This window comes from Equus quagga, chromosome 14 (genome assembly GCF_021613505.1).
Source record: "Equus quagga isolate Etosha38 chromosome 14, UCLA_HA_Equagga_1.0, whole genome shotgun sequence".
Classification (NCBI taxonomy): Eukaryota; Metazoa; Chordata; class Mammalia; order Perissodactyla; family Equidae; genus Equus; species Equus quagga.
In genome coordinates, this window is record NC_060280.1 from 89736608 (window position 1) to 89746520 (window position 9913).

The following is a 9913-nucleotide window of genomic DNA, read 5'->3' on the forward strand; positions in this document are numbered from 1 at the left end:
GTAAGGGGCGGGTCTCCAGGGCTCGGGCTGCCAATCACGTCCGTCCATTTCCGGCAGAGAACTCGCAGTTCTCCCCGCGTGGGTGCCGGTGGGCCCTGGGGTTGCTCTGTGCGGGGCTGGGGGCGGAAACAGGCCCGGCGGCCCAGGCGGAGGATGGAGGCCGGCCTGGGGGCGGGGCTACAGGATGAGTGCGGCGCCGATACCCGGGTGCGGCTTTGGAGGCAGGATGAGACACAGCGCGAGGTTTAGACATCAGAAGGGAGAGGCTGGGGGTGGGGACTCACGCCGCCGCGTGCTCCTCAGAGGTTTCTTTGCCCGCCTGTCCTCACGTTTCTAGAGCCCTTACCATGATGCTCCCTTAATAACGGGCCTGCCAATCCATGAGATGGTCTATCGGCTCCGTTCAATCAATCCCTTATTTATATTTTATTTCCCCTTATTTCTCTTTATTTACCCCTGGCACTATGCTGAAGTCTAATCATTGATTCCTTTGCGTTTGAGTGTAATGACGTTTTTCTGTAGCTATAATTTTTGTCTCCTTCAAATGTATATTTCTGGTTTTTATCTTTCCGATCTTACCATTTGGTCATGGCCTCCCATACTAAATTGTGAATTAGCGCCGATACCAGGCTTTTTAACTCAGGAATGGTTCTAAAGTTTGTCAGGTAATCATGTTGGCTGTGGGTTTCAGTGGGTGGCTTCGTGGAGTTAATAAAAGTCTTTCTAAATCCTGAATTAGTAAAACGTTTTACCAATAATTGTTCATATGCATTATTAAATGTTTTATGCACCTATTGAACTGATATCTTTTGCTTCATGAATGTTTCATCTGTTGCTGTACAAAATATTTAATTTTTAGTAGCTGATGCAGGGTCAGCAAGCCGAGGAGTTGCAAGAAAGATTTCTTAGACTCAAGGTCTGACAGTAGTGCACTTTTATTTAGAGAAAAGCATGGAATAGCATGGGGACAGGACCCATGGGCAGTAAGAGCTACTGCTGCGTGGGGACAGGACCCATGGGCAGGAAGAACTGCTGCAAACATGGGTTGAGGGTATGGCTAAATTCAAGGCATAGGTATATGAGTTATCTCTTTACAAGACAAAGGAAAGAATATGTAAAAAAAGTTGTTAAAATGGTATCAGTGCAGGTGGGGTCTGGTTATTGGGTGGTCCTATAACTTTTAGATAAGAATCAAACCAGATTAAGTAAATGGCTGAAGCCACCGCTTAAATGTTATTTTTAGCTAAAGACAAAGGAGGATGTTGGGGGTGGAGGGGGAGTCGATCATAGGAGATTACCACACAAGTACAGTAAACAAATGCAGATTTAAGTCCTTGCCTTTGGCATTGATTAAGAGTTTCTAGAGATAAGGTCATCCCCCCTTCTTCCTGGTACAGAGGGGGAGACACCTTTACAGGTGGAGATTTCCTTTGCAATGCAAATGTCTCTTAACAAAGGGTAAGTAAATTCTACTCCTAAGAGCCTCCTTCCCGTCTGTAGTTTTTAAAATTAACCAGTCTAAAATAATTCTCATCAGTAGCTGTGAAAGTCTTTTTTAAAAAATAATTTCTGGGTTTCCTACTGTCGATGAGAATAATCCATAACCAATCTGTAAATGAAAATTTGGGTGAGTTTATTCTGAGCTGAAATCTGAGGATTATAACCCGGGAGAGTCTTTCCACAAAGGAACAGAGCACTCCAAAGAAGTGGGGGTACATAGGGCGGTTATATACCCTCAAAGAGGGTGTTTCACATATGATTGAAATGTCCCTCCCACAATAGTCACAAGATTGCCCTGTCAGCACAGCACTTGATGGACACAGCAGGTAGTGGGTCTGCTATCTTGGTGGGCGTAGCAGGAGGCAAGTCTATTGTCTCCAGCTGGGCGGTCACAGGTGAGCGCAGCAATCAGCTTCTAGCCTAAGGAAAGATACTTAATCCTTAAGGAGCCGCCAATGTTGGGAGGGGGAGGGAAGTTGCACCTTTACCTGAAGGGCCTTTATTCTTGCCATAGGGAAAATCTAAAGCAGGTATACAATGCATGCTCAACGACCCCAGTCAGGCCCTTTTGGAAAAGACAAGGTCAGGCCGAATTAGGTTTATATCAAATGGCTTCCTCATATTCTCCAATATATCCTATTGCTTGCCATTTTTATTTGACACTACCTTGCCTTAAAAGTTCTCTTGAAACCTAGATTACATTCAAATTTATGAGTTTTGTTCTAAAATTTTTAATTTTTAATGACATTTTTAGTTTTTAATCCTCACAGATTTTTTTTTTTAGTGTCAACGAAAATAATCCATAACCAATCTATAAATGAAAATTTGGGTGAGTTTATTCTGAGCTAAAATGTGAGGACCACGTGCTGGGGCCTTTCTTCCCAAAGGAAGAAAGGGCACCAAAGAAGTGGGGTGTACAGAGTGGTTATATACCCCCAAACAGGATGTTTCACATATGATTGAAATGTCCCTTTTACAGTAGTCACAAAACAGCAGGTAGGTCTGCTGTCTTGGTGGACATAGCAGGGTGGCAGGTCTGTTGTCTCGAGTTGGGTGGTCACAGGTGAGCTGGGTGGTCAAAGGTGAGCACAGCAATTAGTTCCTAGCCTAAGGAAAGATGCTTATCCTTAAGGAAATGCCAATGTGGGGGGAAGTTGCATCTTTATGTTAAGGCCATTTGTTCTTGCCATAGTAAATGTTTAAAGCAGATATAGAATGCCTGCTCAATGGCCAACGTCAGGCCCCTTTGGAAAAAACAAAGTCAAGCCAAATTAGGTTTACATCAAATGGCTTCCTCATATACTCTGATATATCCTATTGCTTGCCATTTCTATTTGTCATTAGCATGTGGTGTGGGGTAATGGATTCACTTTTTTTCCCCTCCAGAAAAATGGCCACTTGGTAATAATATCATTTATTGATAGATTGTCCTTGACCTACTGATTTGAAATTCCACCTTTATTAATAAATTCCTATATATATCTATCAATTTCTAGACTCTCCCATTCCAGTAATATTTACTTGTGCCCATATCATACTCTTTTAATTATAATAGTTTTATATTGTTTTAACATTTAGAATTAAAACTATAATGGTTGTTGAAGTTTGTTTCATCTCACTACTCTAGGTGCTTCAAAGACATTAAATTTTTTATACTCTTAATGATGTAGCTACTCATGACTTTTCCTCTTTTGTTTGTTTTCTGCAACAGCTATATTGAGATATAATTTGTGCGCCATACAATTTACCCATTTAAAGTATGGGTAAAGTATACCCATACTATACTATTCGGTGTTTTTTAGTATGTCTGCAGAGTAGTGCAACATCACAATTTTAGAACGTTTACATCAATACAAAAACACCATTTGGCTGTCATACTCCCGTTTTCCTACTCCCTTAGCATCTAAGCTGCCAGGAACCTACTTTCTGTCTCCATAGATTTGCATTTTCTAGACATTTCATGTGAATGAAATCATATAATACTTTCTAATTGATGTGTAGTGGTATTATTACCACACAAAGGGCATAGTCTGCTCTCCGCGAGACAAAAGCCAATTGTTAAGAGGCAAGACGGTGGTAGAGAAAGGGCATTTTATTACAGCTTGCTAGAAAGAGGGAAGATGGTCGACTAATGTCTGAAAGATCCATCTTAAGAGGGGCACAGAATCTTGAAGCAGTTATATAGGCCAGTGGGTTATAGGGGCGGGGGTTAGGAATGTTGACCCTCTGATGTTACAGACTGGGAGTTGCCACACCAGATCTTTCAGTTTTCATTGATGATGGCTATCAGCATAGACTCTCTGTTTGGGAGGTCATCACATTCCTAAGGAACTCAAAAGAATGAAGTTATCATCTTATCGCAGCTGGGAGGTATATGCACAAGCAGGGGTCGTAAAATCCACAGAATGGGTGGATCTCCTGGAGGGTGCAGATCCAGCTGAGTTAGTTAGTCAGAAGTCATTCAAGGTTATAACATGGTCTCTTTTCTACAATATGGCTTCCCTTATGTCAACCTTGTATTGAGCTGCTTTCAGTATCTCATCCTTGTTTTATTTAGGTCCTTTGTAATTTTTTTTCAGCAAAGTTTTGTAGTTTTCAGTATACAAGTCTTTTACCTCCTTGGTTAAATATATCCCTAGGTATTTTATTCTTTTTGATGCAATTGTAAATGGAGTTTTAAAAATTTCTTTTCAGATTGTTCATTGTTGTGTATAGAAACACGCTGATTTTTCTGTGTTGATATTGTACACTGCGACCTTGCTGAATTTGTTTCTTAGCTAGAGTAGTTTGTGTATGTATGTGTATTAACCACGCACCTTGCTTTTCTTTGTCTGCACAGTATTACATTGTACTAGTGTTCCCTCATTTATCTAGGTAGGTCCCTAGTGACTGACAGGTAGATTGTGCCCAATACTTTTATATAACTACAAGGCTGCAGTGAATAACCTTGTACATAGAACATTTTGCTTGAATATGAATGTACCTGAATGGTGAATTCTTATCATTGGAATTGCTGAGTCAACTCTAAAATCAGGAACAGCATATATGAGGACAATGAGATATAACAACGAGCAAGGCATGTTAATATAGCTGCAAATAGTTTAGCATTATTTCATTAACATTAACAATTTTATTACTATTTCATAAGCTAAAGGTTATTTTACTGCTCTTCTCCAATCTTATTATGTGTTTCCATGAAAACAGGCTCTCAACACAAAAGCTGTATACAGATGGTTTTTTAGGGGGGAAATTTGATCCCAAGGAGAAGGAATAGAGAACAATGGGAGTCAAACAGAGAAGGAAGGAAAGACACTGGGAGGAATCATCATTTTTATCCCTCTATGGGTGACTACTGCTCAACGCGACCAAACCCTTCTGAGATGCATTATGAAATGTGTCTTAGAATTTTACACTAAGTAGATGAAAGACAACAGATCGTGTCTTCTATTGGCCAAGGTGATTCCAGTGGGATCAACATCCCCACATTTCTGAGTTTCACATTTGTGAATACAAAGCACATTCCCTCAGGTGTCACATACTGTGGTATCAGAGAAGCCTCATGGCAGGAAGCAGGAGGAATGTGGCATGGGCCTGAAGCAGGTGCTGTCCAGTTGCAGCTGTGCAAAGCTTTTCACAGCATCCTTTAAAATAATTAAAGCAGACATGGCTTAAATAGAACGATGGGCAAGAAGATCTTGAATTGGTGCCTATCTTAGTTGACTAGGGCTGCCGTAGCAAAATACCAAAGCCTAGGTGACTTAAACAACAGACATTTATGTTCTCACCATCCTGGAGGCTGGAAGTCCAAGATCATGTACCAGCAGGTTTGGTTTCCTCTGAGGCCTCTCTCCTTGGCTCGCAGATGGCTGCCCTCTTGCTGCCTCTTCACGTGGTCATCTCTCTGTGCACAAATGCCCCTGGTGTCTCTCTGCTTGTCCTTATGTCTTATTCTTATAAAGACATCAGACAGATTGGATTAGGGCCCAACCTAATTACCCGATTTATCTTAATTATCTCTTTAAAGGTCCTTCCTCCACATACAGTCACATTTTGAGGTACTGGGGATTAGGTTTTCAACATATGAATTTTGGGGGCACACATCTTAGTCCATAACGGTGCCCAAGATGTGTGTAATATACCCTTCCAAAACTATTCCCTTTTATTAATCATGTGGGAAACATGCTATCAAAACTATAGTCCTTGTTTCGTTTTCTATTCTGTTATTTACAATGCTATTAGATCCGTATTTTTGCTTTAACGAGGCAAATTACCTAAATTTTATGTCAGTAAAATGTATATGAAAAACAAGACATTCTGAAATTAACAGATGGGTTAATGGGAGAAAGAAGGGGAAATCCACTCTACATCTGACAGTTAGAAATGTTAGTTTGTGTAGATGTTGTTTAGTTATCAGGCAAAGCCTGGGAGAGAGAGCTCCTAAGATCATTTCTAATTCTAGTATTAGCATTGGTGTGATTGATTTGTGCCTTTAAATATTTATTTCCTGATACCTAATAAGTACTGGTATGAAGTTTGAAACAAAATAAAGGCTCATTTTTATAGAGCCTACGTTCTATTAGGATAAAGAAAATAATATATAAATAAATAACAAAAAATAGAAACTGCGATAAGTGCTGATAAAAAAAAGGTAAAGACTAAGTAAGGAAATCTATTTTAGCATAATGTTTTTGTTGCTTAACCATCTAGGACAATTCCATATGTGCATCTGTTGATGTTGTCAATTGTGTTATTCTCTCTGATATAACATGTTTAGAATGAAAGAAGGAAGGAAAAAAGAAATGAAGGAAAAGACATTGAGTTTCTTCTTGGAAAGGTTAGTTTGATGTGCCTACTAAATACCCTGCTAATAACATCCACTTGGAAGTGGCATGTGTTGGTTTGGTGTCCTGTCTTAATGGCAGTAGTGGGAGAGAGAACTGGGCTTACAGAGAAGCAGGTCAGAAACACAAGGTTCTGCTTGGCTGAGTCTCACTCATGATCATTCATTCTCAGTTTAAGCCTCACTTCCTAAGGGAAGTCCTTCCCTACTCCTGACCCTCATGCATCACAAATAAGCTCTCCTGGGACATATATTGTTGCAGGTCATGATTCAAATGGCTGATGGGGTGGAATGCAGTGAATCCTGTGCTGTGTCACCCACTTCTCTGTCGGAATTAAGGGCTTATTCTTCTAGGTGCAGAGTGAAGACATCTGACAGCCCTTAGCTAACCTAAAGGAACCTGCCCCATTCAAGGTCACATGACTCAGATCTCTTCCAGTGGGAGCTTAAGTGACCAACAGCCATCTTTATCCACCACTGTGCTTGTACTGAGGTTGCTCCTAGGCTATTCTCAGCAACTGACTGAGCACAGCAGGGTACCAGTGCGTGCCCGTTGCCATAGTCACACAATGACATTGATGACGAGGATCAGTTACCCCTGCCAGAACAGTAATGACTCTGCTTGGCGTGAGGGACATGAAGTGCTAGGCAGCAGAAGTTCAATGGAGTTTTGCCATGGCTGTGCAAGTGTTAGCCTTTCAGGAGTTGTATGGGAAGAACAAAATTCCTCTGCCCACTCTAGGTCCTTCTGGCTGGGCTATGAATTAAATTGGCATAAGACAGAGTAACAGGAGAAAAGCAAACAAAGCTTTATTACATGTATGCATGAGAAAAACTCAGGAAAACGGAGTAACTCAGCCATCTGGCCAAAGCTGCCACCTTAAATATTATCTTCAGCTAAAGGCAAAGGAGGATATTGGGGGTAGTGTTTTGGGATTTCAGAGGGGAGGAAGACAATTCAGGTGGGGTTGGAAATGCAAATGTTTGTTAAACAAGTTTTGCTGGGCCAAAAATGGGCTTGTTGGTGCCTTTCTATCACATCTATTTTACATTGTACTACAGCTGTCTTATGTTATTAGCTCCTTCCTGGAACAAGCCTTCTATGTTAAATTATTTTAGGCAGTTTGAGGGAAGGTCAAATGTTCTTCCTGAGTCTTCTGAGCCTTTATTGTCTTCAGCTCAAAATAATCCACATACCAGAGTGGTTCATCTTGGGGTGGCCTGCCCTTAACCCCATCGGAGTGAATACCTCTAAACCTGCAGAGGCCAGAGGTTGGAGACCCGAAGCAGAAACTTCCCAAGAAACTCACTGGGAGTAATAGTAGCTGGGGTCACTTCTGCTTCCAACTTTTGATTCCTGGACCCATGAATTCTACAAACTGGAGATACAACACATTATGATTATCATTGATTTGGAGTGTATACTGCATCTTGTGAATTATGTAGCCAGAATATCCTGTGTATTCAAATGCCTACACTAAATGTGATCATCCTCTTTGAAATTAATTATGTTCAAATATCTTCCATTTAATTTTTATTTTTTAAAATTTATTTATTTATTTATTTATTTTTTAGGAAGATTAGCCCTGAGCTAATATTTGCCACCAATCCTCCTGCCTTTCACTGAGGAAGACCAGCCCTGAGCCAACACTCGTGCCTATCCACCTCCACCTCACATGTGGCATGCCCACCACAGCATGGCCTGACAAGCAGCGGGTAGGTCTGCACCTGGGATCCAAACCGGCAATCCCTGGGCTGCAAAAGAGGTACATGAGAACTTAACTGCTTCGCCACTGGGCCGGCCCTAATTTTTTTTTTTAACTAACCATACTCCATACTCCCTTAAAGCTATATTTTACCTCATTCATCCCTTTCCCTTACAAATGTTATAAGTGATGTATTTTTGCCACCTATGTTTCCTCAATACTCACTCTTCAACCCACTCTACCTGGATTATTTCTGCCCCTGCCCCTCTATTTAGACATAATAAATGGAACCCTCCCTGGTGTCTACAAAGGCCTCCATGTTGCCAGCAAAGGTCAAAGGATATTTTCTGTCCTCATTTGGTTAATCCTTTCAACAAAACCAAAACTGTTAACCACTGTGCTTTTCATCAGAAAGGACCTCTTTGCTTCCATGACATTGTGGACACCAAGGGATCTATAAAATCATGAGAGATTCGTCAAGGGAAGAACATCACAGAGAGTTGGTTCCTGCGTTTGGCTCTTGTAGAAATTAAACTTCCTTAGGGGACACCTTGTCACCTTTAAGACAAACAAAAGAAAGAAGAATTTCTTCTTGGAACAAATATCTTCTTCTTCTCCCAATGTTGCCTACCCAGACACAACGGTGGCTGAAAATTTTCCATTCTCTTATTTTTGTACCACAAGGGAGCTGAATTGCTTGGAAGGAGGAAATTCAATGGAACTTTCATTTATGAGAACAATTTATTTAATGAGAAGCTCTGAGAATTCAAGCCTTGAGGTAATAATAGTGTATCCCTGTTGCTTTTTTCCTGTAATTGTCTGATTCTTGCCTAGGTGAAAACCCAAATGGACTTCCCAGGGACAGAGCTGAGAGAACAGAAAGCTTCAGTGATAACCATCAGAGAGGGTCATAGTGTCCCAGCGAGGGCTGGAGGAGTAAAAAGGAAAAGAGGAGAGATAGTGGGTACTGGGGTTTACCTCTAGAGTAACAAGACCGAGACAGTCCCATGTGTATTTACTTTGTGAGGGTGAAGTCTCAGTACTTTCAAGGTACTTTATACTGAAACCGGTCTTTTCCAGCTCTTGTTCTGTTTCCTACTCTCTCTTTTTGGAATCTAGACCCTTTTTCCAATGAGAGTTATTTTCTGGAGAGTCTCCACCTCTTCTCTACTCTTTCCCATAATTGTAGGCTTCTGTTGGATTTTCTGTGTCCAATCATTTCTTCACCTACTACTTACTCACCAAAGATCTATTATGCACCAGGTATTGTCTATTTTATTCCTCATGGGGTTGGATTTTTCTATTATGTTCTCTAACTATTTTTGCAGCAGATGCACCTTACCCATAGCACTTAATTGTTCTGTATTGATTGTTGTCATTGTTTAACTTTAGTGTTCACAATATCGTCTACAAATAATATAATGCAAGCTTATTGGATGTATTTTTCCCTACAGCCTGTCTTCTCTCTCTCATCCTTGTTCCTTGCTTCTTCCAATAAAGTGCTTGTAGATGAATCCTTGGCTCAAAGTTGAATCTCCTGGTTCTTTTTCTCCCCTAAAACACATGCTTGATTTCTTCAACTTCCAAAACACCAATGACTTCACTTTTGTTTGTTTTTTGTTAGTGTCTCCTCAACAACTCCTTCAGTAATTCCTTTTTGACTTTTCTTCCATATGTGCTGTCCACAAAGTTGTATTTATGGTCAGCTTTCTTGCAGCCATTGTTATGATTTCTAACTTTAGATTTAACCTATTTATCATTTCAAGTGCTGGTGTGGTTTCCCTAAAAATGATCCTCTCCAACTTTGATGGTTTTTGCCTTCATGTGACTGTGTGCTTGTTTTCTTCAAAAGAAACAGAATGAAAAT